At 45.1% G+C, this 20,542-nt stretch overlaps 43 non-coding genes across 43 annotated transcripts; all 43 read right to left on the reverse strand.

Moving 5' to 3' along the window:
- Positions 1–769: 769 nt before the first annotated feature.
- TRNAI-UAU (transfer RNA isoleucine (anticodon UAU)) lies at positions 770–861 on the reverse strand. Its single transcript is given in 2 exon segments — positions 770–805; positions 824–861. It is a non-coding gene; the product is annotated as a tRNA-Ile (tRNA).
- A 1,333-nt stretch (positions 862–2,194) lies between these two features.
- TRNAI-UAU (transfer RNA isoleucine (anticodon UAU)) lies at positions 2,195–2,286 on the reverse strand. The gene is given in 2 exon segments: positions 2,195–2,230; positions 2,249–2,286. It is a non-coding gene; the product is annotated as a tRNA-Ile (tRNA).
- A 226-nt stretch (positions 2,287–2,512) lies between these two features.
- Positions 2,513–2,604, reverse strand: TRNAI-UAU (transfer RNA isoleucine (anticodon UAU)). The gene is given in 2 exon segments: positions 2,513–2,548; positions 2,567–2,604. It is a non-coding gene; the product is annotated as a tRNA-Ile (tRNA).
- A 1,808-nt stretch (positions 2,605–4,412) lies between these two features.
- Positions 4,413–4,504, reverse strand: TRNAI-UAU (transfer RNA isoleucine (anticodon UAU)). Its single transcript is given in 2 exon segments — positions 4,413–4,448; positions 4,467–4,504. It is a non-coding gene; the product is annotated as a tRNA-Ile (tRNA).
- A 1,179-nt stretch (positions 4,505–5,683) lies between these two features.
- TRNAI-UAU (transfer RNA isoleucine (anticodon UAU)) lies at positions 5,684–5,775 on the reverse strand. Its single transcript is given in 2 exon segments — positions 5,684–5,719; positions 5,738–5,775. It is a non-coding gene; the product is annotated as a tRNA-Ile (tRNA).
- Positions 5,776–6,314: 539 nt separating this feature from the next.
- TRNAI-UAU (transfer RNA isoleucine (anticodon UAU)) lies at positions 6,315–6,406 on the reverse strand. Its single transcript is given in 2 exon segments — positions 6,315–6,350; positions 6,369–6,406. It is a non-coding gene; the product is annotated as a tRNA-Ile (tRNA).
- Positions 6,407–6,789: 383 nt separating this feature from the next.
- TRNAI-UAU (transfer RNA isoleucine (anticodon UAU)) lies at positions 6,790–6,881 on the reverse strand. Its single transcript is given in 2 exon segments — positions 6,790–6,825; positions 6,844–6,881. It is a non-coding gene; the product is annotated as a tRNA-Ile (tRNA).
- A 698-nt stretch (positions 6,882–7,579) lies between these two features.
- Positions 7,580–7,671, reverse strand: TRNAL-UAA (transfer RNA leucine (anticodon UAA)). The gene is given in 2 exon segments: positions 7,580–7,615; positions 7,634–7,671. It is a non-coding gene; the product is annotated as a tRNA-Leu (tRNA).
- Positions 7,672–8,370: 699 nt separating this feature from the next.
- TRNAI-UAU (transfer RNA isoleucine (anticodon UAU)) lies at positions 8,371–8,462 on the reverse strand. The gene is given in 2 exon segments: positions 8,371–8,406; positions 8,425–8,462. It is a non-coding gene; the product is annotated as a tRNA-Ile (tRNA).
- Positions 8,463–8,687: 225 nt separating this feature from the next.
- Positions 8,688–8,779, reverse strand: TRNAI-UAU (transfer RNA isoleucine (anticodon UAU)). Its single transcript is given in 2 exon segments — positions 8,688–8,723; positions 8,742–8,779. It is a non-coding gene; the product is annotated as a tRNA-Ile (tRNA).
- A 384-nt stretch (positions 8,780–9,163) lies between these two features.
- On the reverse strand, positions 9,164–9,254 carry TRNAI-UAU (transfer RNA isoleucine (anticodon UAU)). The gene is given in 2 exon segments: positions 9,164–9,199; positions 9,217–9,254. It is a non-coding gene; the product is annotated as a tRNA-Ile (tRNA).
- A 699-nt stretch (positions 9,255–9,953) lies between these two features.
- TRNAI-UAU (transfer RNA isoleucine (anticodon UAU)) lies at positions 9,954–10,044 on the reverse strand. The gene is given in 2 exon segments: positions 9,954–9,989; positions 10,007–10,044. It is a non-coding gene; the product is annotated as a tRNA-Ile (tRNA).
- Positions 10,045–10,110: 66 nt separating this feature from the next.
- TRNAI-UAU (transfer RNA isoleucine (anticodon UAU)) lies at positions 10,111–10,202 on the reverse strand. Its single transcript is given in 2 exon segments — positions 10,111–10,146; positions 10,165–10,202. It is a non-coding gene; the product is annotated as a tRNA-Ile (tRNA).
- Positions 10,203–10,428: 226 nt separating this feature from the next.
- Positions 10,429–10,519, reverse strand: TRNAI-UAU (transfer RNA isoleucine (anticodon UAU)). The gene is given in 2 exon segments: positions 10,429–10,464; positions 10,482–10,519. It is a non-coding gene; the product is annotated as a tRNA-Ile (tRNA).
- Positions 10,520–10,586: 67 nt separating this feature from the next.
- Positions 10,587–10,678, reverse strand: TRNAI-UAU (transfer RNA isoleucine (anticodon UAU)). Its single transcript is given in 2 exon segments — positions 10,587–10,622; positions 10,641–10,678. It is a non-coding gene; the product is annotated as a tRNA-Ile (tRNA).
- Positions 10,679–10,903: 225 nt separating this feature from the next.
- On the reverse strand, positions 10,904–10,994 carry TRNAI-UAU (transfer RNA isoleucine (anticodon UAU)). The gene is given in 2 exon segments: positions 10,904–10,939; positions 10,957–10,994. It is a non-coding gene; the product is annotated as a tRNA-Ile (tRNA).
- Positions 10,995–11,061: 67 nt separating this feature from the next.
- On the reverse strand, positions 11,062–11,153 carry TRNAI-UAU (transfer RNA isoleucine (anticodon UAU)). The gene is given in 2 exon segments: positions 11,062–11,097; positions 11,116–11,153. It is a non-coding gene; the product is annotated as a tRNA-Ile (tRNA).
- Positions 11,154–12,486: 1,333 nt separating this feature from the next.
- Positions 12,487–12,578, reverse strand: TRNAI-UAU (transfer RNA isoleucine (anticodon UAU)). Its single transcript is given in 2 exon segments — positions 12,487–12,522; positions 12,541–12,578. It is a non-coding gene; the product is annotated as a tRNA-Ile (tRNA).
- A 66-nt stretch (positions 12,579–12,644) lies between these two features.
- TRNAI-UAU (transfer RNA isoleucine (anticodon UAU)) lies at positions 12,645–12,736 on the reverse strand. The gene is given in 2 exon segments: positions 12,645–12,680; positions 12,699–12,736. It is a non-coding gene; the product is annotated as a tRNA-Ile (tRNA).
- Positions 12,737–12,962: 226 nt separating this feature from the next.
- Positions 12,963–13,054, reverse strand: TRNAI-UAU (transfer RNA isoleucine (anticodon UAU)). The gene is given in 2 exon segments: positions 12,963–12,998; positions 13,017–13,054. It is a non-coding gene; the product is annotated as a tRNA-Ile (tRNA).
- A 542-nt stretch (positions 13,055–13,596) lies between these two features.
- On the reverse strand, positions 13,597–13,688 carry TRNAI-UAU (transfer RNA isoleucine (anticodon UAU)). Its single transcript is given in 2 exon segments — positions 13,597–13,632; positions 13,651–13,688. It is a non-coding gene; the product is annotated as a tRNA-Ile (tRNA).
- Positions 13,689–13,914: 226 nt separating this feature from the next.
- Positions 13,915–14,006, reverse strand: TRNAI-UAU (transfer RNA isoleucine (anticodon UAU)). The gene is given in 2 exon segments: positions 13,915–13,950; positions 13,969–14,006. It is a non-coding gene; the product is annotated as a tRNA-Ile (tRNA).
- Positions 14,007–14,391: 385 nt separating this feature from the next.
- On the reverse strand, positions 14,392–14,483 carry TRNAI-UAU (transfer RNA isoleucine (anticodon UAU)). The gene is given in 2 exon segments: positions 14,392–14,427; positions 14,446–14,483. It is a non-coding gene; the product is annotated as a tRNA-Ile (tRNA).
- A 542-nt stretch (positions 14,484–15,025) lies between these two features.
- Positions 15,026–15,117, reverse strand: TRNAI-UAU (transfer RNA isoleucine (anticodon UAU)). The gene is given in 2 exon segments: positions 15,026–15,061; positions 15,080–15,117. It is a non-coding gene; the product is annotated as a tRNA-Ile (tRNA).
- A 66-nt stretch (positions 15,118–15,183) lies between these two features.
- TRNAI-UAU (transfer RNA isoleucine (anticodon UAU)) lies at positions 15,184–15,275 on the reverse strand. The gene is given in 2 exon segments: positions 15,184–15,219; positions 15,238–15,275. It is a non-coding gene; the product is annotated as a tRNA-Ile (tRNA).
- Positions 15,276–16,292: 1,017 nt separating this feature from the next.
- On the reverse strand, positions 16,293–16,384 carry TRNAI-UAU (transfer RNA isoleucine (anticodon UAU)). Its single transcript is given in 2 exon segments — positions 16,293–16,328; positions 16,347–16,384. It is a non-coding gene; the product is annotated as a tRNA-Ile (tRNA).
- Positions 16,385–16,610: 226 nt separating this feature from the next.
- On the reverse strand, positions 16,611–16,702 carry TRNAI-UAU (transfer RNA isoleucine (anticodon UAU)). Its single transcript is given in 2 exon segments — positions 16,611–16,646; positions 16,665–16,702. It is a non-coding gene; the product is annotated as a tRNA-Ile (tRNA).
- Positions 16,703–17,087: 385 nt separating this feature from the next.
- Positions 17,088–17,179, reverse strand: TRNAI-UAU (transfer RNA isoleucine (anticodon UAU)). The gene is given in 2 exon segments: positions 17,088–17,123; positions 17,142–17,179. It is a non-coding gene; the product is annotated as a tRNA-Ile (tRNA).
- A 66-nt stretch (positions 17,180–17,245) lies between these two features.
- TRNAI-UAU (transfer RNA isoleucine (anticodon UAU)) lies at positions 17,246–17,337 on the reverse strand. The gene is given in 2 exon segments: positions 17,246–17,281; positions 17,300–17,337. It is a non-coding gene; the product is annotated as a tRNA-Ile (tRNA).
- Positions 17,338–17,404: 67 nt separating this feature from the next.
- Positions 17,405–17,496, reverse strand: TRNAI-UAU (transfer RNA isoleucine (anticodon UAU)). The gene is given in 2 exon segments: positions 17,405–17,440; positions 17,459–17,496. It is a non-coding gene; the product is annotated as a tRNA-Ile (tRNA).
- A 225-nt stretch (positions 17,497–17,721) lies between these two features.
- On the reverse strand, positions 17,722–17,813 carry TRNAI-UAU (transfer RNA isoleucine (anticodon UAU)). Its single transcript is given in 2 exon segments — positions 17,722–17,757; positions 17,776–17,813. It is a non-coding gene; the product is annotated as a tRNA-Ile (tRNA).
- Positions 17,814–17,880: 67 nt separating this feature from the next.
- On the reverse strand, positions 17,881–17,972 carry TRNAI-UAU (transfer RNA isoleucine (anticodon UAU)). The gene is given in 2 exon segments: positions 17,881–17,916; positions 17,935–17,972. It is a non-coding gene; the product is annotated as a tRNA-Ile (tRNA).
- A 67-nt stretch (positions 17,973–18,039) lies between these two features.
- Positions 18,040–18,131, reverse strand: TRNAI-UAU (transfer RNA isoleucine (anticodon UAU)). Its single transcript is given in 2 exon segments — positions 18,040–18,075; positions 18,094–18,131. It is a non-coding gene; the product is annotated as a tRNA-Ile (tRNA).
- Positions 18,132–18,199: 68 nt separating this feature from the next.
- TRNAI-UAU (transfer RNA isoleucine (anticodon UAU)) lies at positions 18,200–18,291 on the reverse strand. The gene is given in 2 exon segments: positions 18,200–18,235; positions 18,254–18,291. It is a non-coding gene; the product is annotated as a tRNA-Ile (tRNA).
- A 385-nt stretch (positions 18,292–18,676) lies between these two features.
- TRNAI-UAU (transfer RNA isoleucine (anticodon UAU)) lies at positions 18,677–18,768 on the reverse strand. Its single transcript is given in 2 exon segments — positions 18,677–18,712; positions 18,731–18,768. It is a non-coding gene; the product is annotated as a tRNA-Ile (tRNA).
- A 67-nt stretch (positions 18,769–18,835) lies between these two features.
- TRNAI-UAU (transfer RNA isoleucine (anticodon UAU)) lies at positions 18,836–18,927 on the reverse strand. Its single transcript is given in 2 exon segments — positions 18,836–18,871; positions 18,890–18,927. It is a non-coding gene; the product is annotated as a tRNA-Ile (tRNA).
- A 67-nt stretch (positions 18,928–18,994) lies between these two features.
- On the reverse strand, positions 18,995–19,086 carry TRNAI-UAU (transfer RNA isoleucine (anticodon UAU)). The gene is given in 2 exon segments: positions 18,995–19,030; positions 19,049–19,086. It is a non-coding gene; the product is annotated as a tRNA-Ile (tRNA).
- A 67-nt stretch (positions 19,087–19,153) lies between these two features.
- On the reverse strand, positions 19,154–19,245 carry TRNAI-UAU (transfer RNA isoleucine (anticodon UAU)). Its single transcript is given in 2 exon segments — positions 19,154–19,189; positions 19,208–19,245. It is a non-coding gene; the product is annotated as a tRNA-Ile (tRNA).
- Positions 19,246–19,471: 226 nt separating this feature from the next.
- TRNAI-UAU (transfer RNA isoleucine (anticodon UAU)) lies at positions 19,472–19,563 on the reverse strand. The gene is given in 2 exon segments: positions 19,472–19,507; positions 19,526–19,563. It is a non-coding gene; the product is annotated as a tRNA-Ile (tRNA).
- A 66-nt stretch (positions 19,564–19,629) lies between these two features.
- TRNAI-UAU (transfer RNA isoleucine (anticodon UAU)) lies at positions 19,630–19,721 on the reverse strand. The gene is given in 2 exon segments: positions 19,630–19,665; positions 19,684–19,721. It is a non-coding gene; the product is annotated as a tRNA-Ile (tRNA).
- Positions 19,722–19,788: 67 nt separating this feature from the next.
- On the reverse strand, positions 19,789–19,880 carry TRNAI-UAU (transfer RNA isoleucine (anticodon UAU)). Its single transcript is given in 2 exon segments — positions 19,789–19,824; positions 19,843–19,880. It is a non-coding gene; the product is annotated as a tRNA-Ile (tRNA).
- Positions 19,881–20,264: 384 nt separating this feature from the next.
- Positions 20,265–20,356, reverse strand: TRNAI-UAU (transfer RNA isoleucine (anticodon UAU)). The gene is given in 2 exon segments: positions 20,265–20,300; positions 20,319–20,356. It is a non-coding gene; the product is annotated as a tRNA-Ile (tRNA).
- A 67-nt stretch (positions 20,357–20,423) lies between these two features.
- Positions 20,424–20,515, reverse strand: TRNAI-UAU (transfer RNA isoleucine (anticodon UAU)). Its single transcript is given in 2 exon segments — positions 20,424–20,459; positions 20,478–20,515. It is a non-coding gene; the product is annotated as a tRNA-Ile (tRNA).
- Between the last annotated feature and the right edge of the window lie 27 nt (positions 20,516–20,542).

A 20,542-nucleotide genomic window follows, 5' to 3' on the forward strand; every position in this document is an offset into this window, starting at 1 on the left:
TAACCTCAGCATTTCTCGGTTGTACTGCTGTATAAGTACCGCACGCTAACCAATTGCGCCACAGGGGATTGTATCAAGCAGATAACTGTATTTTGCACGACAAGAAGAAAAGGTTACAAAATCGAAAAGGTACTTTTCCCCAGGTGAGGCTCGAACTCACTAACTCGGTTTTCTCGGCTGTACTGCTGTATAAGTACCGCGCGCTAACCAATTGCGCCACAGGGGATTGTATTAAGTAGATAACTGTATTTTGCACGACAAGAACAAAAGGTTACAAAATCGAAAAATTACTCTTCCCCAGATGAGGCTCGAACTTACAACCTCGGAATTCCTCGGCTGTACTGCTGTATAAGTACCGCGCGCTAGCCAGTTGCGCTACAGGGGATTGAATCAAATAGATAACTGTATTTTTTTCCACAATAAGAAAAGGTTACAAAATCGAAAAGGTACTTTTCCCCAGGTGAGGCTCGAACTCACAAACTCGGTTTTCTCGGCTGTACTGCTGTATAAGTACCGCGCGCTAGCCAATTGCGCCACAGGGGATTGCATCAAGGAGGTAACTGTATTTTGCACGACAAGAAGAAAAGGTTACAAAATCGAAAAGGTACTTTACCCCAGGTGAGGCTCGAACTCACAAGCTCGGCATTTCTCGGCTGTACTGCTGTATAAGTACCGCGCGCTAACCAATTGCGCCACAGGGGATTGTATCGATAGGATAACTGTATTTTGCACGACAAGAAGAAAAGGTTACAAAATCGAAAAGGTACTCTTCCCCAGGTGAGGCTCGAACTCACAACCTCGGCATTTCTCGTCTGTACTGCTGTATAAGTACCGCGCGCTAACCAATTGCGCCACAGGGGATTGTATCGAGAAGATAACTGTATTTTGTACGACAAGAAGAAAAGGTCACAAAATCGAAAAGGTACTTTTCCCCAGGTGAGGCTCGAACTCACAACCTCGGCATTTCTCGACTGTACTGCTGTATAAGTAACGCGCGCTAACCAATTGCGCCACAGGGGATTGTATCAGGTAGGTAACTGTATTTTGCACGACAAGAAGAAAAGGTTACAAAATCGAAATGGTACTTTTCCCCAGGTGAGGCTCGAACTCACAAACTCGGTTGTCTCGGCTGTACTACTGTATAAGATCCGCGCACTAACCAATTCCGCCACAGGGGATTGTATCAAGTAGATAACTTTTTTTGCACGACAAGAAGAAAAGGTTACGAAATCGAAAAGGTACTTTTCCCCAGGTGAGTCTCGAACTCACAACCTCGGCATTTCTCGGCTGTACTGCTGTATAAGTACCGCGCGCTAGCCAATTGTGCCACAGGGGATTGTATCATGTAGGTAACTGTATTTTGCACGACAAGAAGAAAAGGTTACAAAATCGAAAAGGTACTTTTCCCCAAGTGAGGCTCGAACTCACAAACTCGGTTTTCTCGGCTGTACTGCTGTATAAGTACCGCGCGCTAACAAATTGCGCCACAGGGGATTGTATCAAGCAGATAACTGTATTTTGCACGACAAGAAGAAAAGGTTACAAAATCGAAAAGGTACTTTTCCCCAGGTGAGGCTCGAACTCACAAACTCGGTTTTCTCGGCTGTACTGCTGTATAAGTACCGCGCGCTAACCAATTGCGCCACAGGGGATTGTATTAAGTAGATAACTGTATTTTGCACGACAAGAACAAAAGGTTACAAAATCGAAAAATTACTCTTCCCCAGGTGAGGCTCGAACTTACAACCTCGGAATTTCTCGGCTGTACTGCTGTATAAGTACCGCGCGCTAGCCAGTTGCGCTACAGGGGATTGAATCAAATAGATAACTGTATTTTTTTCCACAATAAGAAAAGGTTACAAAATCGAAAAGGTACTTTTCCCCAGGTGAGGCTCGAACTCACAAACTCGGTTTTCTCGGCTGTACTGCTGTATAAGTACCGCGCGCTAGCCAATTGCGCCACAGAGCATTGTATCAAGGAGGTAACTGTATTTTGCACGACAAGAAGAAAAGGTTACAAAATCGAAAAGGTACTTATCCCCAGGTGACTCTAGAACTCACAAACTCGGTTTTCTCGGCTGTACTGCTGTATAAGTACCGCGCGCTAACCAATTGCGCCACAGGGGATTGTATCAAGTAGGTAACTGTATTTTGCACGACAAGAAGAAAAGGTTACAAAATCGAAAAGGTACTTTTCCCCAGGTGAGGCTCGAACTCACAACCTCGGCATTTCTCGGCTGTACTGCTGTATAAGTACCGCGCGCTAACCAATTGCGCCACAGGGGATTGTATCGATAGGATAACTGTATTTTGCACGACAAGAAGAAAAGGTTACAAAATCGAAAAGGTACTCTTCCCCAGGTGAGGTTCGAACTGACAACCTCGGCATTTCTCGTCTGTACTGCTGTATAAGTACCGCGCGCTAACCAATTGCGCCACAGGGGATTGTATCGAGAAGATAACTGTATTTTGTACGACAAGAAGAAAAGGTCACAAAATCGAAAAGAAACTTTTCCCCAGGTGAGGCTCGAACTCACAACCTCGGCATTTCTCGGCTGTACTGCTGTATAAGTACCGCGCGCTAACCAATTGCGCCACAGGGGATTGTATTAAGTAGATAACTGTATTTTGCACGACAAGAACAAAAGGTTACAAAATCGAAAAGGTACTCTTCCCCAGGTGAGGTTCGAACTGACAACCTCGGCATTTCTCGTCTGTACTGCTGTATAAGTACCGCGCGCTAACCAATTGCGCCACAGGGGATTGTATCGAGAAGATAACTGTATTTTGTACGACAAGAAGAAAAGGTCACAAAATCGAAAAGGTGATTTTCCCCAGGTGAGGCTCGAACTCACAAACTCGGTTTTCTCGGCTGCACTGCTGTATAAGTACCGCGCGCTAACCAATTGCGCCACAGGGGGTTGTATCAAGTAGGTAACTGTATTTTTCACGACAAGAAGAAAAGGTTACAAAATCGAAAAGGTACTTTTCCCCAGGTGAGGCTCGAACTCACAAACTCGGTTTTCTCGGCTGTACTGCTGTATAAGTACCGCGCGCTAACAAATTGCGCCACAGGGGATTGTATCAAGCAGATAACTGTATTTTGCACGACAAGAAGAAAAGGTTACAAAATCGAAAAGGTACTTTTTCCCAGGTGAGGCTCGAACTCACAAACTCGGTTTTCTCGGCTGTACTGCTGTATAAGTACCGCGCGCTAACCAATTGCGCCACAGGGGACTGTATTAAGTAGATAACTGTATTTTGCACGACAAGAACAAAAGGTTACATAATCGAAAAATTACTCTTCCCCAGGTGAGGCTCGAACTTACAACCTCGGAATTTCTCGGCTGTACTGCTGTATAAGTACCGCGCGCTAGCCAGTTGCGCTACAGGGGATTGAATCAAATAGATAACTGTATTTTTTTCCACAATAAGAAAAGGTTACAAAATCGAAAAGGTTATTTTCCCCAGGTGAGGCTCGAACTCACAAACTCGGTTTTCTCGGCTGTACTGCTGTATAAGTACCGCGCGCTAGCCAATTGCACCACAGGGGATTTTATCAAGGAGGTAACTGTATTTTGCACGACAAGAAGAAAAGGTTACAAAATCGAAAAGGTACTTATCCCCAGGTGACTCTAGAACTCACAAACTCGGTTTTCTCGGCTGTACTGCTGTATAAGTACCGCGCGCTAACCAATTGCGCCACAGGGGATTGTATCGATAGGATAACTGTATTTTGTACGACAAGAAGAAAAGGTCACAAAATCGAAAAGGTACTTTTCCCCAGGTGAGGCTCGAACTCACAAACTCGGCATTTCTCGGCTGTACTGCTGTATAAGTACCGCGCGCTAGCCAATTGCGCCACAGGGGATTGTATCAAGTAGGTAACTGTATTTTGCACGACAAGAAGAAAAGGTTACAAAATCGAAAAGGTACCTTTCCCCAGGTGAGGCTCGAACTCACAAACTCGGTTTTCTCGGCTGCACTGCTGTATAAGTACCGCGCGCTAACCAATTGCGCCACAGGGGATTGTATCAAGTAGGTAACTGTATTTTGCACGACAAGAAGAAAAGGTTACAAAATCGAAAAGGTTCTTTTCCCCAGGTGAGGCTCGAACTCACAAACTCGGTTTTCTCGGCTGTGCTGCTGTATAAGAACCGCGCGCTAACCAATTGCGCCACAGGGGATTGTATCAAATAGATAACTGTATTTTGCACGACAAGAAGAAAAGGTTACAAAATCGAAAAATTACTCTTCCCCAGGTGAGGCTCGAACTCACAACCTCGGCATTTTTCGGCTGTACTGCTGTTAAAGTACCGCGCGCTAACCAATTGCGCCACAGGGGATTGAACGATTAGATTACTTTATATTGTAGCACAAGAAGAAAAGGTTACAAAATCGAAAAATTACTCTTCCCCAAGTGAGGCTCGAACTCACAACCTCGGCATTTCTCGACTGTACTGCTGTATAAGTACCGCGCGCTAACCAATTGCGCCACAGGGGATTCTATCGAGTAGATAACTGTATTTTGTACGACAAGAAGAAAATGTTACAAAATCGAAAAATAACTCTTTTCCAGGTGAGGCTCGAACTCACAACCTCGGCATTTCTCGGCTGTACTGCTGTATAAGTACTGCGCGCTAGCCAATTGCGCAACAGGAGATTGTATCAAATAGATAACGGTATTTTGTTCCACAATAAGAAAAGTTTACAAAATCGAAAAATTACTCTTTCCCAGGTGAGGCTCGAACTCACAAACTCGGCATTTCTCGGCTGTACTGATGTATAAGTACCGCGCGCTAGCCAGTTGCGCAACAGGGGACCGTATCAAATTGATAACTGTATTTATCACGACAAGAAGACAAGGTTACAAAATCGAAACTGTATTATCCCCAAGGTGAGGCTCGAATTCACAACCTCGGCATTTCACGGCTGTACTGCTGTATAAGTACCGCGCGCTAGCCAATTGTGCTACAGGGAATTGTATTAAGTAGATAACTGTATTTTGCACGACAAGAACGAAAGGTTACAAAATCGAAAAATTACTCTTCCCCAGGTGAGGCTCGAACTTACAACCTCGGAATTTCTCGGCTGTACTGCTGTAGAAGTACTGCGCGCTAACCAATTGCGCAACAGGGGACCGTATCAAATTGATAACTGTATTTATCACGACAAGAAGAAAAGTTTACAAAATCGAAACGGTATTCTCCCCAAGGTGAGGCTCGAACTCACAACCTCGGCATTTCACAGCTGTACTGCTGTATAAGTACCGCGCGCTAGCCAATTGTGCTACCGGGAATTGTATTAAGTAGATAACTGTATTTTGCACGACAAGAACAAAAGGTTACAAAATCGAAAAGGTACTTTTCCCCAGGTGAGGCTCGAACTCACAAACTCGGTTTTCTCGGCTATACTGCTGTATAAGTACCGCGCGCTAACCAATTGCGCCACAGGGGATTGTATCAAGTAGATAACTGTATTTTGCACGACAAGAAGAAAAGGTTACAAAATCGAAAAGGCACTCTTCCCCAGGTGAGTCTCGAAAACACAACCTCGGCATTTCTAGGCTGTACTGCTCTATAAGTACCGCACGCTAACCAATTGCGCCACAGGGGATTGTATCGATTGGATAACTGTATTTTGCACGACATGAAGAAAAGGTTACAAAATCGAAAAGGTACTCTTCCCCAGGTGAGGCTCGAACTCACAACCTCGGCATTTCTCGGCTGTTCTGCTGTATAAGTACCGCGCGCTAACCAATTGCGCCACAGGGGATTGTATCAAGTAGATAACTTTTTTTTGCACGACAAGAAGAAAAGGTTACAAAATCGAAAAGGTACTTTTCCCCAGGTGACTCTAACTCACAACCTCGGCATTTCTCGGCTGTACTGCTGTATAAGTACCGCGCGCTAACCAATTGCGCCACAGGGGATTGAATCGAGAAGATAACTGTATTTTGCACGACAAGAAGAAAAGGTTACAAAATCGAAAAGGTACTCTTCCCCAGGTGAGGCTCGAACTCCTAACCTCAGCATTCCTCGGCTGTACTGCTGTATAAGTACCGCGCGCTAGCAAATTGCGCTACAGGGGATTGTATCAAATAGATCTGTATTTTGTTTCACAATAAGAAAAGGTTACAAAATCGAAAAGGTACTTTTCCCCAGGTGAGGCTCGAACTCACAAACTCGGTTATCTCGGCTGAACTGCTGTTTAAGTACCGCGCGCTAGCCAATTGCGCTACAGGGGTTTGTATCTAATAGATAACTGTATTTTGTTCCACAATAAGATAAGGTTACAAAATCGAAAAATTACTTTTCCCCAGGTGAGGCTCGAACTCACAACCTCAGCATTTCTCGGCTGTACTGCTGTATAAGTACCGCGCGCTAACCAATTGCGCCACAGGGGATTGTATCAAGTAGGTAACTGTATTTTGCACGACAAGAAGGAAAGGTTACAAAATCGAAAAGGTACTTTTCCCCAGGTGAGGCTCGAACTCACAAACTCGGTTGTCTCATCTGTACTGCTGTATAAGTACCGCGCGCTAGCCAATAGCGCCACAGGGGACCGTATCAAATTGATAACTGTCTTTATCACGACAAGAAGAAAAGGTTACAAAATCGAAACGGTATTCTCCCCAAGGTGAAGCTCGAACTCACAACCTCGGCATTTCACGGCTGTACTGCTGTATAAGTACCGCGCGCTAACCAATTGCGCCAAAGGGGAGTGTATCAAGTAGATAACTGTATTTTGCACGACAAGAAGAAAATTTTACAAAATCGAAAAATTACTCTTCCCAGGTGAGGCTCGAACTCACAACCTCGGCATTTCTCGGCTGTACCGCTGTATAAGTACCGCGCGCTAACCAATTGCGCCACAGGGGATTGTATCAAGTAGATAACTGTATTTTGCACGACAAGAACAAAAGGTTACAAAATCGAAAAGGTACTTTTCCCCAGGTGAGGCTCGAACTCACAAACTCGGTTTTCTCGGCTATACTGCTGCATAAGTACCGCGCGCTAACCAATTGCGCCACAGGGGATTGTATCAAGTAGATAACTGTATTTTGCACGACAAGAAGAAAAGTTTACAAAATCGAAAAATTACTCTTCCCCAGGTGATGCTCGAACTCACAACCTCGACATTTCCGGCTGTACTGCTGTATAAGTACCGCCGCTAACCAATTGCGCCACAGGGGATTGTATCAAGTAGATAACTGTATTTTGCACGACAAGAAGAAAAGTTTACAATATCGAAAAATTACTCTTCCCCAGGTGAGGCTCGAACTCACAAACTCGGTTTTCTCGGCTGCACTGCTGTATAAGTAACGCGCGCTAACCAATTGCGCCACCGGGGATTGTATCAAGTAGGTTACTGTATTTTGCACGACTAGAAGAAAAGGTAACAAAAGCGAAAAGGTACTTTTCCCAAGGTGAGGCTCGAACTCACAAACTCGGCTTTCTCGGCTGTACTGCTGTATAAGAACCGCGCGCTAATCAATTGCGCCACAGGGGATTGTATCAAGTAGATAACTTTTTTTTGCACGACAAGAAGAAAAGGTTACAAATTCGAAAAGGTACTTTTCCCCAGGTGAGGCTCGAACTCACAACCTCGGCATTTCTCGGCTGTACTGCTGTTTAAGTACCGCGCGCTAACCAATTGCGCCACAGGGGATTGTATCGATTGGATAACTGTATTTTGCACGACAAGAAGAAAAGGTTACAAAATCGAAAAGGTACTCTTCCCCAGGTGAGGCTCAAACTCACAACCTCGGCTTTCTCGGCTGTACTGCTGTATAAGAACCGCGCGCTAACCAATTGCGCCACAGGGGATTGTATCAAGTAGATAACTGTATTTTGCACGACAAGAAGAAAAATTTACAAAATCGAAAAATTACTCTTCCCAGGTTAGGCTCGAACTCACAACCTCGGCATTTCTCGGCTGTACTGCTGTATAAGTACCGCGCGCTAACCAATTGCGCCACAGGATATTGTATCAAATAGATAACTGTATTTTGCACGACAAGAACAAAAGGTTACAAAATCGAAAAATTACTCTTCGCAGGTGAGGGTCGAACTCACAAACTCGGCATTTCTCGGCTGTACTGCTGTATGAGCATCGCGCGCTAACCAATTGCGCCACAGGGGATTGTATCGATTGGATAACTGTATTTTGCACGACAAGAAGAAAATGTTACAAAATCGAAAAGGTACTCTTCCCCAGGTGAGGCTCGAACTCACAACCTCGGCTTTCTCGGCTGTACTGCTGTATAAGTACCGCGCGCTAACCAATTGCGCCACAGGGGATTGTATCAATTAGATAACTGTATTTTGCACGACAAGAAGAAAAGGTTACAAAATCGAAAAGCCACTTTTCCCCAGGTGAGGCTCGAACTCACAACCTCGGCATTTCTCGGCTGTACTGCTGTATAAGTACCGCGCGCTAACCAATTGCGCCACAGGGGATTGTATCAAGTAGATAACTGTATTTTGCACGACAAGAAGAAAAGTTTACAAAATCGAAAAATTACTCTTCCCCAGGTGAGGCTCGAACTCACAACCTCGGCATTTCTCGGTTGTACTGCTGTATAAGTACCGCCGCTAACCAATTGCGCCACAGGGTATTGTATCAAGTAGATAACTGTATTTTGCACGACAAGAAGAAAAGTTTACAAAATCGAAAAATTACTCTTCCCCAGGTGAGGCTCGAACTCACAACCTCGGCATTTCTCGGCTGCACTGCTGTATAAGTACCGCGCGCTAACCAATTGCGCCACAGGGGATTGTAGCAAGTAGGTAACTGTATTTTGCACGACAAGAAGAAAAGGTTACAAAATCGAAAAGCCACTTTTCCCCAGGTGAGGCTCGAACTCATAAACTCGGTTTTCTCGGCTGCACTGCTGTATAAGAACCGCCCGCTAACCAATTGCGCCACAGGGGATTGTATCAAGTAGATAACTTTTTTTTGCACGACAAGAAGAAAAGTTTACAATATCGAAAAGGTACTTTTCCACATGTGAGGCTCGAACTCACAACCTCGGCATTTCTCGGCTGTACTGCTGTTTAAGTACCGCGCGCTAACCAATTGCGCCACAGGGGATTGTATCGATTGGATAACTGTATTTTGCACGACAAGAAGAAAAGGTTACAAAATCGAAAAGATACTCTTCCCCAGGTGAGGCTCGAACTCACAACCTCGGCTTTCTCGGCTGTACTGCTGTATAAGAACCGCGCGCTAACCAATTGCGCCACAGGGGATTGTATCAAGTAGATAACTTTTTTTGCACGACAAGAAGAAAAGGTTACAAAATCGAAAAATTACTCTTCCCCAGGTGAGGCTCGAACTCACAACCTCGGCATTTCTCGGCTGTACTGCTGTATAAGTACCGCCGCTAACCAATTGCGCCACAGGGGATTGTATCAAGTAGATAACTGTATTTTGCACGACAAGAAGAAAAGTTTACAAAATCGAAAAATTACTCTTTTCCAGGTGAGGCTCGAACTCACAAACTCGGCATTTCTCGGCTGTACTGCTGTATAAGTACCGCGCGCTAACCAATTGCGCCACAGGGGATTGTAGCAAGTAGGTAACTGTATTTTGCACGACAAGAAGAAAAGGTTACAAAATCGAAAAGCCACTTTTCCCCAGGTGAGGCTCGAACTCACAAACTCGGTTTTCTCGGCTGCACTGCTGTATAAGAACCGCCCGCTAACCAATTGCGCCACAGGGGATTGTATCAAGTAGATAACTTTTTTTGCACGACAAGAAGAAAAGGTTACAAAATCGAAAAGGTACTTTTCCCCATGTGAGGCTCGAACTCACAACCTCGGCATTTCTCGGCTGTACTGCTGTTTAAGTACCGCGCGCTAACCAATTGCGCCACAGGGGTTTGTATCGATTGGATAACTGTATTTTGCACGACAAGAAGAAAAGGTTACAAAATCGAAAAGGTACTCTTCCCCAGGTGAGGCTCGAACTCACAACCTCGGCTTTCTCGGCTGTACTGCTGTATAAGAACCGCGCGCTAACCAATTGCGCCACAGGGGATTGTATCAAGTAGATAACTGTATTTTGCACGACAAGAAGAAAAATTTACAAAATCGAAAAATTAATCTTCCCAGGCGAGGCTCGAACTCACAACCTCGGCATTTCTCGGCTTTACTGCTGTATAAGTACCGCGCGCTAACCAATTGCGCCACAGGGGATTGTATCAAGTAGATAACTGTATTTTGCACTGCAAGAACAAAAGGTTACAAAATCGAAAAATTCCTCTTCCCCAGGTGAGGGTCGAACTCACAACCTCGGCATTTCTCGGCTGTACTGCTGTATGAGTATCGCGCGCTAACCAATTGCGCCACAGGAGATTGTATCGATTGGATAACTGTATTTTCCACGACAAGAAGAAAACGTTACAAAATCGAAAAGGTACTCTTCCCCAGGTGAGGCTCGAACTCACAACCTCGGCTTTCTCGGCTGTACTGCTGCATAAGAACCGCGCGCTAACCAATTGCGCCACAGGGGATTGTATCAAGTAGATAACTTTTTTTTGCACGACAAGAAGAAAAGGTTACAAAATCGAAAAGGTACTTTTCCCCAGGTGAGGCTCGAACTCACAACCTCGGCATCTCTCGACGGTACTGCTGTATAAGTACCGCGCGCTAACCAATTGCGCCACAGGGGATTGTATCATGTAGATAACTGTATTTTGCACGACAAGAAGAAAAGTTTACAAAATCGAAAAATCACTCTTCCCCAGATGAGGCTCGAACTAACAACCTCGGCATTTCTCGGCTGTACTGCTGTATTAGTACCGCCGCTAACCAATTGCGCCACAGGGGATTGTATCATGTAGATAACTGTATTTTGCACGACAAGAACAAAAGGTTACAAAATCGAAAAGGTACTCTTCCCCAGGTGAGGCTCGAACTCACAACCTCGGCTTTCTCGGCTGTACTGCTGTATAAGAACCGCGCGCTAACCAATTGCGCCACAGGGGATTGTATCAATTGGATAACTGTATTTTGCACGACAAGAAGAAAAGGTTACAAAATCGAAAAGATACTCTTCCCCAGGTGAGGCTCGAACTCACAACCTCGGCATTTCTCGGCTGTACTGCTGTATAAGTACCGCGCGCTAACCAATTGCGCCACAGGGCATTGTATCAAGTAGATAACTGTATTTTGCACGACAAGAAGAAAAGTTTACAAAATCGAAAAATTACTCTTCCCCAGGTGAGGCTCGAACTCACAACCTCGGCATTTCTCGGCTGTACTGTTGTATAAGTACCGCCGCTAACCAATTGCGCCACAGGGGATTGTATCGAGTAGATTACTGTATTTTGCACGACAAGAAGAAAAGTTTACAAAATCGAAAAATTACTCTTCCCAGGCGAGGCTCGAACTCAGAACCTCGGCATATCTCGGCTGTACTGCTGTATAAGTACCGCGCGCTAACCAATTGCGCCACAGGGGATTGTATCAAATAGATAACTGTATTTTGCACGACAAGAAGAAAAGTTTACAAAATCGAAAAGGTACTTTTCCCCAGGTGAGGCTCGAACTCACAAACTCGGTTTTCTCGGCTGCACTGCTGTATAAGAACCGCGCGCTAACCAATTGCGCCACAGGGGATTGTATCAAGTAGATAACTTTATTTTGCACGACAAGAAGAAAAGTTTACAAAATCGAAAAGGTACTTTTCCCCAGGTGAGGCTCGAACTCACAAGCTCGGCATTTCTCGGCTGTACTGCTGTATAAGTACCGCCGCTAACCAATTGCGCCACAGGGGATTGTATCAAGTAGATAACTGTATTTTGCACGACAAGAAGAAAAGTTTACAAAATCGAAAAATTATTCTTCCCCAGGTGAGGCTCGAACTCACAACCTCGGCATTTCTCGGCTGTACTGCTGTATAAGTACCGCGCGCTAACTAATTGCGTGACAGGTGATTGTATCAAGTAGGTAACTGTATTTTGCACGACAAGAAGAAAAGGTTACAAAATCGAAAAGCCACTTTTCCCCAGGTGAGGCTCGAACTCACAAAATCGGTTTTCTCGGCTGCACTGCTGTATAAGTACCGCGCGTTAACCAATTGCGCCACAGGGGATTGTATCAAGTAGGTAACTGTATTTTGCACGACAAGAAGAAAAGGTTACAAAATCGAAAAGGTACTTTTCCCCAGGTGAGGCTCGAACTCACAAACTCGGCTTTCTCGGCTGTACTGCTGTATAAGAACCGCGCGCTAACCAATTGCGCCACAGGGGATTGTATCGCTGGGATAACTGTATTTTGCACGACAAGAAGAAAGGGTTACAAAATCGAAAAGCTACTCTTCCCCAGGTGAGGCTCGCACTCTCATTCTCGGCATTTCTCGGCTGTACATCTGTATGAGCATCGCGCGCTAACCAATTGCGCCCCAGGGGATTGTATCAACTAGATAACTATATTTTGCACGACAAGAACAAAAGGTTACAAAATCGAAAAATTACTCTTCCCCAGGTGAGGCTCGAACTCACAACCTCTGCATTTCTCGGCTGTACTGCTGTATAAGTACCGCGCGCTAACCAATTGCGCCACAGGGGATTGTATCTAGTAGATAACTGAATTTTACACGACAAGAAGAAAAGTTTACAAAATCGAAAAATTACTCTTCCCAGGCGAGGCTCGAACTCACAACCTCGGCATATCTCGGCTGTACTGCTGTATAAGTACCGCGCGCTAACCAATTGCGCCACAGGGGATTGTATCAAATAGATAACTGTATTTTGCACGACAAGAACAAAAGGTTACAAAATCGAAAAATTACTCTTCCCCAGGTGAGGGTCGAACTCACAACCTCGGCATTTCTCGGCTGTACAGCTGTATGAGCATCGCGCGCTAACCAGTTGCGCCCCAGGAGATTGTATCAAATAGATAACTGTATTTTGCACGACAAGAACAAAAGGTTACAAAATCGAAAAATTACTCTTCCCCAGGCGAGGCTCGAACTCACAACCTCGGCATATCTCGGCTGTACTGCTGTATAAGTACCGCGCGCTAACCAATTGCGCCACAGGGGATTGTATCGATTGGATAACTGTATTTTGCACGACAAGAAGAAAGGGTTACAAAATCGAAAAGGTACTCTTCCCCAGGTGAGGCTCGAACTCACAAACTCGGCTTTCTCGGCTGTACTGCTGTATAAGAACCGCGCGCTAACCAATTGCGCCACAGGGGATTGTATCAAGTAGATAACTTTTTTTTGCACGACAAGAAGAAAAGGTTACAAAATCGAAAAGGTACTTTTCCCCAAGTGAGGCTCGAACTCACTACCTCTGCATTTCTCGGCTGTACTGCTGTATAAGTACCGCGCGCTAACCAATTGCGCCCCAGGAGATTGTATCAACTACATAACTGTATTTTGCACGACAAGAAGAAAAGGTTACAAAATCGAAAAGCCACTTTTCCCCAGGTGAGGCTCGAACTCACAAACTCGGCTTTCTCGGCTGTACTGCTGTATAAGAACCGCGCGCTAACCAATTGCGCCCCAGGGGATTGTATCAACTAGATAACTTTATTTTGCACGACAAGAAGAAAAGGTTACAAAATCGAAAAATTACTCTTCCCCAGGTGAGGCTCGAACTCACAACCTCGGCATTTCTCGACTGTACTGCTGTATAAGTACCGCGCGCTAACCAATTGCGCCACAGGGGATTGTATCAAATAGATAACAGTATTTTGCACGACAAGAACAAAAGGTTACAAAATCGAAAAATTACTCTTCCCCAGGTGAGGGTCGAACTCACAACCTCGGCATTTCTCGGCTGTACTGCTGTATGAGCATCGCGCGCTAACCAATTGCGCCCCAGGAGATTGTATCAACTAGATAACTGTATTTTGCACGACAAGAAGAAAAGGTTACAAAATCGAAAAGCCACTTTTCCCCAGGTGAGGCTCGAACTCATAACCTCGGCATTTCTCGACTTTACTGCTGTATAAGTACCGCGCGCTAACCAATTGCGCCACAGGGGATTGTATCAAGTAGATAACTGTATTTTGCACGACAAGAAGAAAAGGTAACAAAATCGAAAAATTACTCTTCCCCAGGTGAGGCTCGAACTCACAACCTCGGCATTTCTCGGCAGTACTGCTGTAAAGGTACCGCGCGCTAACCAATTGCGCCACAGGGGATTGTATCAAGTAGATAACTGTATTTTGCACGACAAGAAGAAAAGGTAACAAAATCGAAAAATTACTCTTCCCCAGGTGAGGCTCGAACTCACAACCTCGGCATTTCTCGGCTGTACTGCTGTATAAGTACCGCGCGCTAACCAATTGCTCCACAGGGGATTGTATCATTTAGATAACTGTATTTTGCACCACAAAAAGAAAAGGTAACAAAATCGAAAAATTACTCTTCCCCAGGTGAGGCTCGAACTCACAACCTCGGCATTTCTCGACGGTACTGCTGTATAAGTACCGCGCGCTAACCACTTGCGCCACAGGGGATTTTATCAAGTAAATAACTTTTTTTGCACGACAAGAAGAAAAGGTTACAAAATCGAAAAGGTACTTTTCCCCAGGTGAGGCTCGAACTCACAAACTCGGCTTTCTCGGCTGTACTGCTGTATAAGAACCGCGCGCTAACCAATTGCGCCACAGGGGATTGTATCAAGTAGATAACCTTTTTTTGCACGACAAGAAGAAAAGGTTACAAAATCGAAAAGGTACTTTTCCCCAAGTGAGGCTCGAACTCACTACCTCTGCATTTCTCGGCTGTACTGCTGTATAAGTACCGCGCGCTAACCAATTGCGCCACAGGGGATTGTATCGCTGGGATAACTGTATTTTGCACGACAAGAAGAAAGGGTTACAAAATCGAAAAGCTACTCTTCCCCAGGTGAGGCTCGCACTCTCATTCTCGGCATTTCTCGGCTGTACATCTGTATGAGCATCGCGCGCTAACCAATTGCGCCCCAGGGGATTGTATCAACTAGATAACTATATTTTGCACGACAAGAACAAAAGGTTACAAAATCGAAAAATTACTCTTCCCCAGGTGAGGCTCGAACTCACAACCTCTGCATTTCTCGGCTGTACTGCTGTATAAGTACCGCGCGCTAACCAATTGCGCCACAGGGGATTGTATCTAGTAGATAACTGAATTTTACACGACAAGAAGAAAAGTTTACAAAATCGAAAAATTACTCTTCCCAGGCGAGGCTCGAACTCACAACCTCGGCATATCTCGGCTGTACTGCTGTATAAGTACCGCGCGCTAACCAATTGCGCCACAGGGGATTGTATCAAATAGATAACTGTATTTTGCACGACAAGAACAAAAGGTTACAAAATCGAAAAATTACTCTTCCCCAGGTGAGGGTCGAACTCACAACCTCGGCATTTCTCGGCTGTACAGCTGTATGAGCATCGCGCGCTAACCAGTTGCGCCCCAGGAGATTGTATCAACTAGATAACTGTATTTTGCACGACAAGAAGAAAAGGTTACAAAATCGAAAAGCCTTTTTCCCCAGGTGAGGCTCGAACTCACAAACTCGGCTTTCTCGGCTGTACTGCTGTATAAGAACCGCGCGCTAACCAATTGCGCCACAGGGGATTGTATCAAGTAGATAACTTTTTTTTGCACGACAAGAAGAAAAGGTTACAAAATCGAAAAGGTACTTTTCCCCAAGTGAGGCTCGAACTCACTACCTCTGCATTTCTCGGCTGTACTGCTGTATAAGTACCGCGCGCTAACCAATTGCGCCACAGGGGATTGTATCGATTGGATAACTGTATTTTGCACGACAAGAAGAAAGGGTTACAAAATCGAAAAGGTACTCTTCCCCAGGTGAGGCTCGAACTCACAAACTCGGCTTTCTCGGCTGTACTGCTGTATAAGAACCGCGCGCTAACCAATTGCGCCACAGGGGATTGTATCAAGTAGATAACTTTTTTTTGCACGACAAGAAGAAAAGGTTACAAAATCGAAAAGGTACTTTTCCCCAAGTGAGGCTCGAACTCACTACCTCTGCATTTCTCGGCTGTACTGCTGTATAAGTACCGCGCGCTAACCAATTGCGCCCCAGGAGATTGTATCAACTAGATAACTGTATTTTGCACGACAAGAAGAAAAGGTTACAAAATCGAAAAGCCACTTTTCCCCAGGTGAGGCTCGAACTCACAAACTCGGCTTTCTCGGCTGTACTGCTGTATAAGAACCGCGCGCTTACCAATTGCGCCCCAGGGGATTGTATCAACTAGATAACTTTATTTTGCACGACAAGAAGAAAAGGTTACAAAATCGAAAAATTACTCTTCCCCAGGTGAGGCTCGAACTCACAACCTCGGCATATCTCGGCTGTACTGCTGTATAAGTACCGCGCGCTAACCAATTGCGCCACAGGGGATTGTATCAAATAGATAACTGTATTTTGCACGACAAGAACAAAAGGTTACAAAATCGAAAAATTACTCTTCCCCAGGTGAGGGTCGAACTCACAACCTCGGCATTTCTCGGCTGTACGGCTGTATGAGCATCGCGCGCTAACCAATTGCGCCCCAGGAGATTGTATCAACTAGATAACTGTATTTTGCACGACAAGAAGAAAAGGTTACAAAATCGAAAAGCCACTTTTCCCCAGGTGAGGCTCGAACTCATAACCTCGGCATTTCTCGACTTTACTGCTGTATAAGTACCGCGCGCTAACCAATTGCGCCACAGGGGATTGTATCAAGTAGATAACTGTATTTTGCACGACAAGAAGAAAAGGTAACAAAATCGAAAAATTACTCTTCCCCAGGTGAGGCTCGAACTCACAACCTCGGCATTTCTCGGCAGTACTGCTGTAAAGGTACCGCGCGCTAACCAATTGCGCCACAGGGGATTGTATCAAGTAGATAACTGTATTTTGCACGACAAGAAGAAAAGGTAACAAAATCGAAAAATTACTCTTCCCCAAGTGAGGCTCGAACTCACAACCTCGGCATTTCTCGGCTGTACTGCTGTATAAGTACCGCGCGCTAACCAATTGCTCCACAGGGGATTGTATCATTTAGATAACTGTATTTTGCACCACAAGAAGAAAAGGTAACAAAATCGAAAAATTACTCTTCCCCAGGTGAGGCTCGAACTCACAACCTCGGCATTTCTCGACGGTACTGCTGTATAAGTACCGCGCGCTAACCACTTGCGCCACAGGGGATTTTATCAAGTAAATAACTTTTTTTGCACGACAAGAAGAAAAGGTTACAAAATCGAAAAGGTACTTTTCCCCAGGTGAGGCTCGAACTCACAACCTCGGCATTTCTCGGCTGTACTGCTGTATAAGTACCGCGCGCTAACCAATTGCGCCACAGGGGATTGTGTCCAGTAGATAACTTTTTTTTGCACGACAAGAAGAAAAGGTTACAAAATCGAAAAGGTACTTTTCCCCAGGTGAGGCTCGAACTCACAACCTCGGCATTTCTCGGCTGTACTGCTGTATAAGTACCGCGCGCTAACCAATTGCGCCACAGGGGATTGTATCCAGTAGATAACTTTTTTTTGCACGACAAGAAGAAAAGGTTACAAAATTGAAAAGGTACTTTTCCCCAGGTGAGGCTCGAACTCACAACCTCGGCATTTCTCGGCTGTACTGCTGTAAAAGTACCGCGCGCTAACCAATTGCGCCACAGGGGATTGTATCAAGTAGATAACTGTATTTTGCACGACAAGAAGAAAAGGTTACAAAATCGAAAAGGTACTTTTCCCAGGTGAGGCTCGATCTCACAACCTCGGCATTTCTCGACGGTACTGCTGTATAAGTACCGCGCGCTAACCAATTGCGCCACTGGGGATTGTATCCAGTAGATAACTGTATTTTGCACGACAAGAAGAAAAGGTTACAAAATCGAAAAGCCACTCTTCCCCAGGTGAGGCTCGAACTCACAACCTCGGCATTTCTCGGCTGTACTGCTGTATAAGTACCGCGCGCTAACCAATTGCGCCACAGGGGATTGTATCCAGTAGATAACTGTATTTTGCACGACAAGAAGAAAAGGTTACAAAATCGAAAAGGTACTTTTCCCCAGGTGAGGCTCGAACTCACAACCTCGGCATTTCTCGGTTGTACTGCTGTATAAGTACCGCGCGCTAACCAATTGCGCCACAGGGGAGTGTATCAAGTAGATAACTGTATTTTGCACGACAAGAAGAAAAGGTTACAAAATCGAAAAATTAACTCTTCCCCAGGTGAGGCTCGAACTCACAACCTCGGCATTTCTCGACGGTATTGCTGTATAAGTACCGCGCGCTAACCAATTGCGCCACAGGGGATTGTATCAAGTGGATAACTGTATTTTGCACGACAAGAAGAAAAGGTTACAAAATCGAAAAGCCACTTTTCCCCAGGTAAGGCTCGAACTCACAAAATCGGCATTTCTCGGCTGTACTGCTGTATAAACATCGCGCTCTAACCAATTGCGCCACAGGGGATTGTATCAAGTAGATAACGGCATTTTGTTCCACAATAAGAAAAGTTTAGAAGATCGAAAAATTACTCTCTCCCAGGTGAGGCTCGAACTCACAACCTCGGCATTTCCCGGCTGTACTACTGTATAAGTACCGCGCGCTAGCCAGTTGCGCTACAGCAGATTGTATCAAGCAGATAACTGTATTTTGCACGACAAGAAGAAAAGGTTACAAAATCGAAAAGGCACTTTTCCCCAGGTGAGGCTCGAACTCACAACCTCGGCATATCTCGGCTGTACTGCTGTATAAGTACCGCGCGCTAACCAATTGCGCCACAGGGGATTGTATCCAGTAGATAACTGTATTTTGCACGACAAGAAGAAAAGGTTACAAAATCGAAAAGGTTCTTTTCCCCAGGTGAGGCTCGAACTCACAACCTCGGCATTTCTCGGCTGTACTGCTGTATAAGTACCGCGCGCTTACCAATTGCGCCACAGGGGAGTGTATCAAGTAGGTAACTGTATTTTGCACGACAAGAAGAAAAGGTTACAAAATCGAAAATTTACTCTTCCCCAGATGAGGCTCGAACTCACAACCTCGGCATTTCTCGACTGTACTGCTGTATAAGTACCGCGCGCTTACCAATTGCGCCACAGGGGAGTGTATCAAATAGATAACAGTATTTTGCACGACAAGAAGAAAAGGTTACAAAATCGAAAAGCCACTTTTCCCCAGGTGAGGCTCGAACTCATAACCTCGGCATTTCTCGACTTTACTGCTGCATAAGTACCGCGCGCTAACCAATTGCGCCACAGGGGATTGTATCAAGTAGATAACTGTATTTTGCACGACAAGAAGAAAAGGTAACAAAATCGAAAAATTACTCTTCCCCAGGTGAGGCTCGAACTCACAACCTCGGCATTTCTCGGCTGTACTGCTGTATAAGTACCGCGCGCTAACCAATTGCTCCACAGGGGATTGTATCATTTAGATAACTGTATTTTGCACCACAAGAAGAAAAGGTAACAAAATCGAAAAATTACTCTTCCCCAGGTGAGGCTCGAACTCACAACCTCGGCATTTCTCGACGGTACTGCTGTATAAGTACCGCGCGCTAACCACTTGCGCCACAGGGGATTTTATCAAGTAAATAACTTTTTTTGCACGACAAGAAGAAAAGGTTACAAAATCGAAAAGGTACTTTTCCCCAGGTGAGGCTCGAACTCACAACCTCGGCATTTCTCGGCTGTACTGCTGTATAAGTACCGCGCGCTAACCAATTGCGCCACAGGGGATTGTGTCCAGTAGATAACTTTTTTTTGCACGACAAGAAGAAAAGGTTACAAAATCGAAAAGGTACTTTTCCCCAGGTGAGGCTCGAACTCACAACCTCGGCATTTCTCGGCTGTACTGCTGTATAAGTACCGCGCGCTAACCAATTGCGCCACAGGGGATTGTATCCAGTAGATAACTTTTTTTTGCACGACAAGAAGAAAAGGTTACAAAATTGAAAAGGTACTTTTCCCCAGGTGAGGCTCGAACTCACAACCTCGGCATTTCTCGGCTGTACTGCTGTAAAAGTACCGCGCGCTAACCAATTGCGCCACAGGGGATTGTATCAAGTAGATAACTGTATTTTGCACGACAAGAAGAAAAGGTTACAAAATCGAAAAGGTACTTTTCCCAGGTGAGGCTCGATCTCACAACCTCGGCATTTCTCGACGGTACTGCTGTATAAGTACCGCGCGTTAACCAATTGCGCCACTGGGGATTGTATCCAGTAGATAACTGTATTTTGCACGACAAGAAGAAAAGGTTACAAAATCGAAAAGCCACTCTTCCCCAGGTGAGGCTCGAACTCACAACCTCGGCATTTCTCGGCTGTACTGCTGTATAAGTACCGCGCGCTAACCAATTGCGCCACAGGGGATTGTATCCAGTAGATAACTGTATTTTGCACGACAAGAAGAAAAGGTTACAAAATCGAAAAGGTACTTTTCCCCAGGTGAGGCTCGAACTCACAACCTCGGCATTTCTCGGTTGTACTGCTGTATAAGTACCGCGCGCTAACCAATTGCGCCACAGGGGAGTGTATCAAGTAGATAACTGTATTTTG

Source organism: Leiobunum rupestre, chromosome 1 (genome assembly GCF_980474605.1).
Source record: "Leiobunum rupestre chromosome 1, qqLeiRupe1.1.hap1, whole genome shotgun sequence".
In the NCBI taxonomy this organism is placed as follows: domain Eukaryota; kingdom Metazoa; phylum Arthropoda; class Arachnida; order Opiliones; family Sclerosomatidae; genus Leiobunum; species Leiobunum rupestre.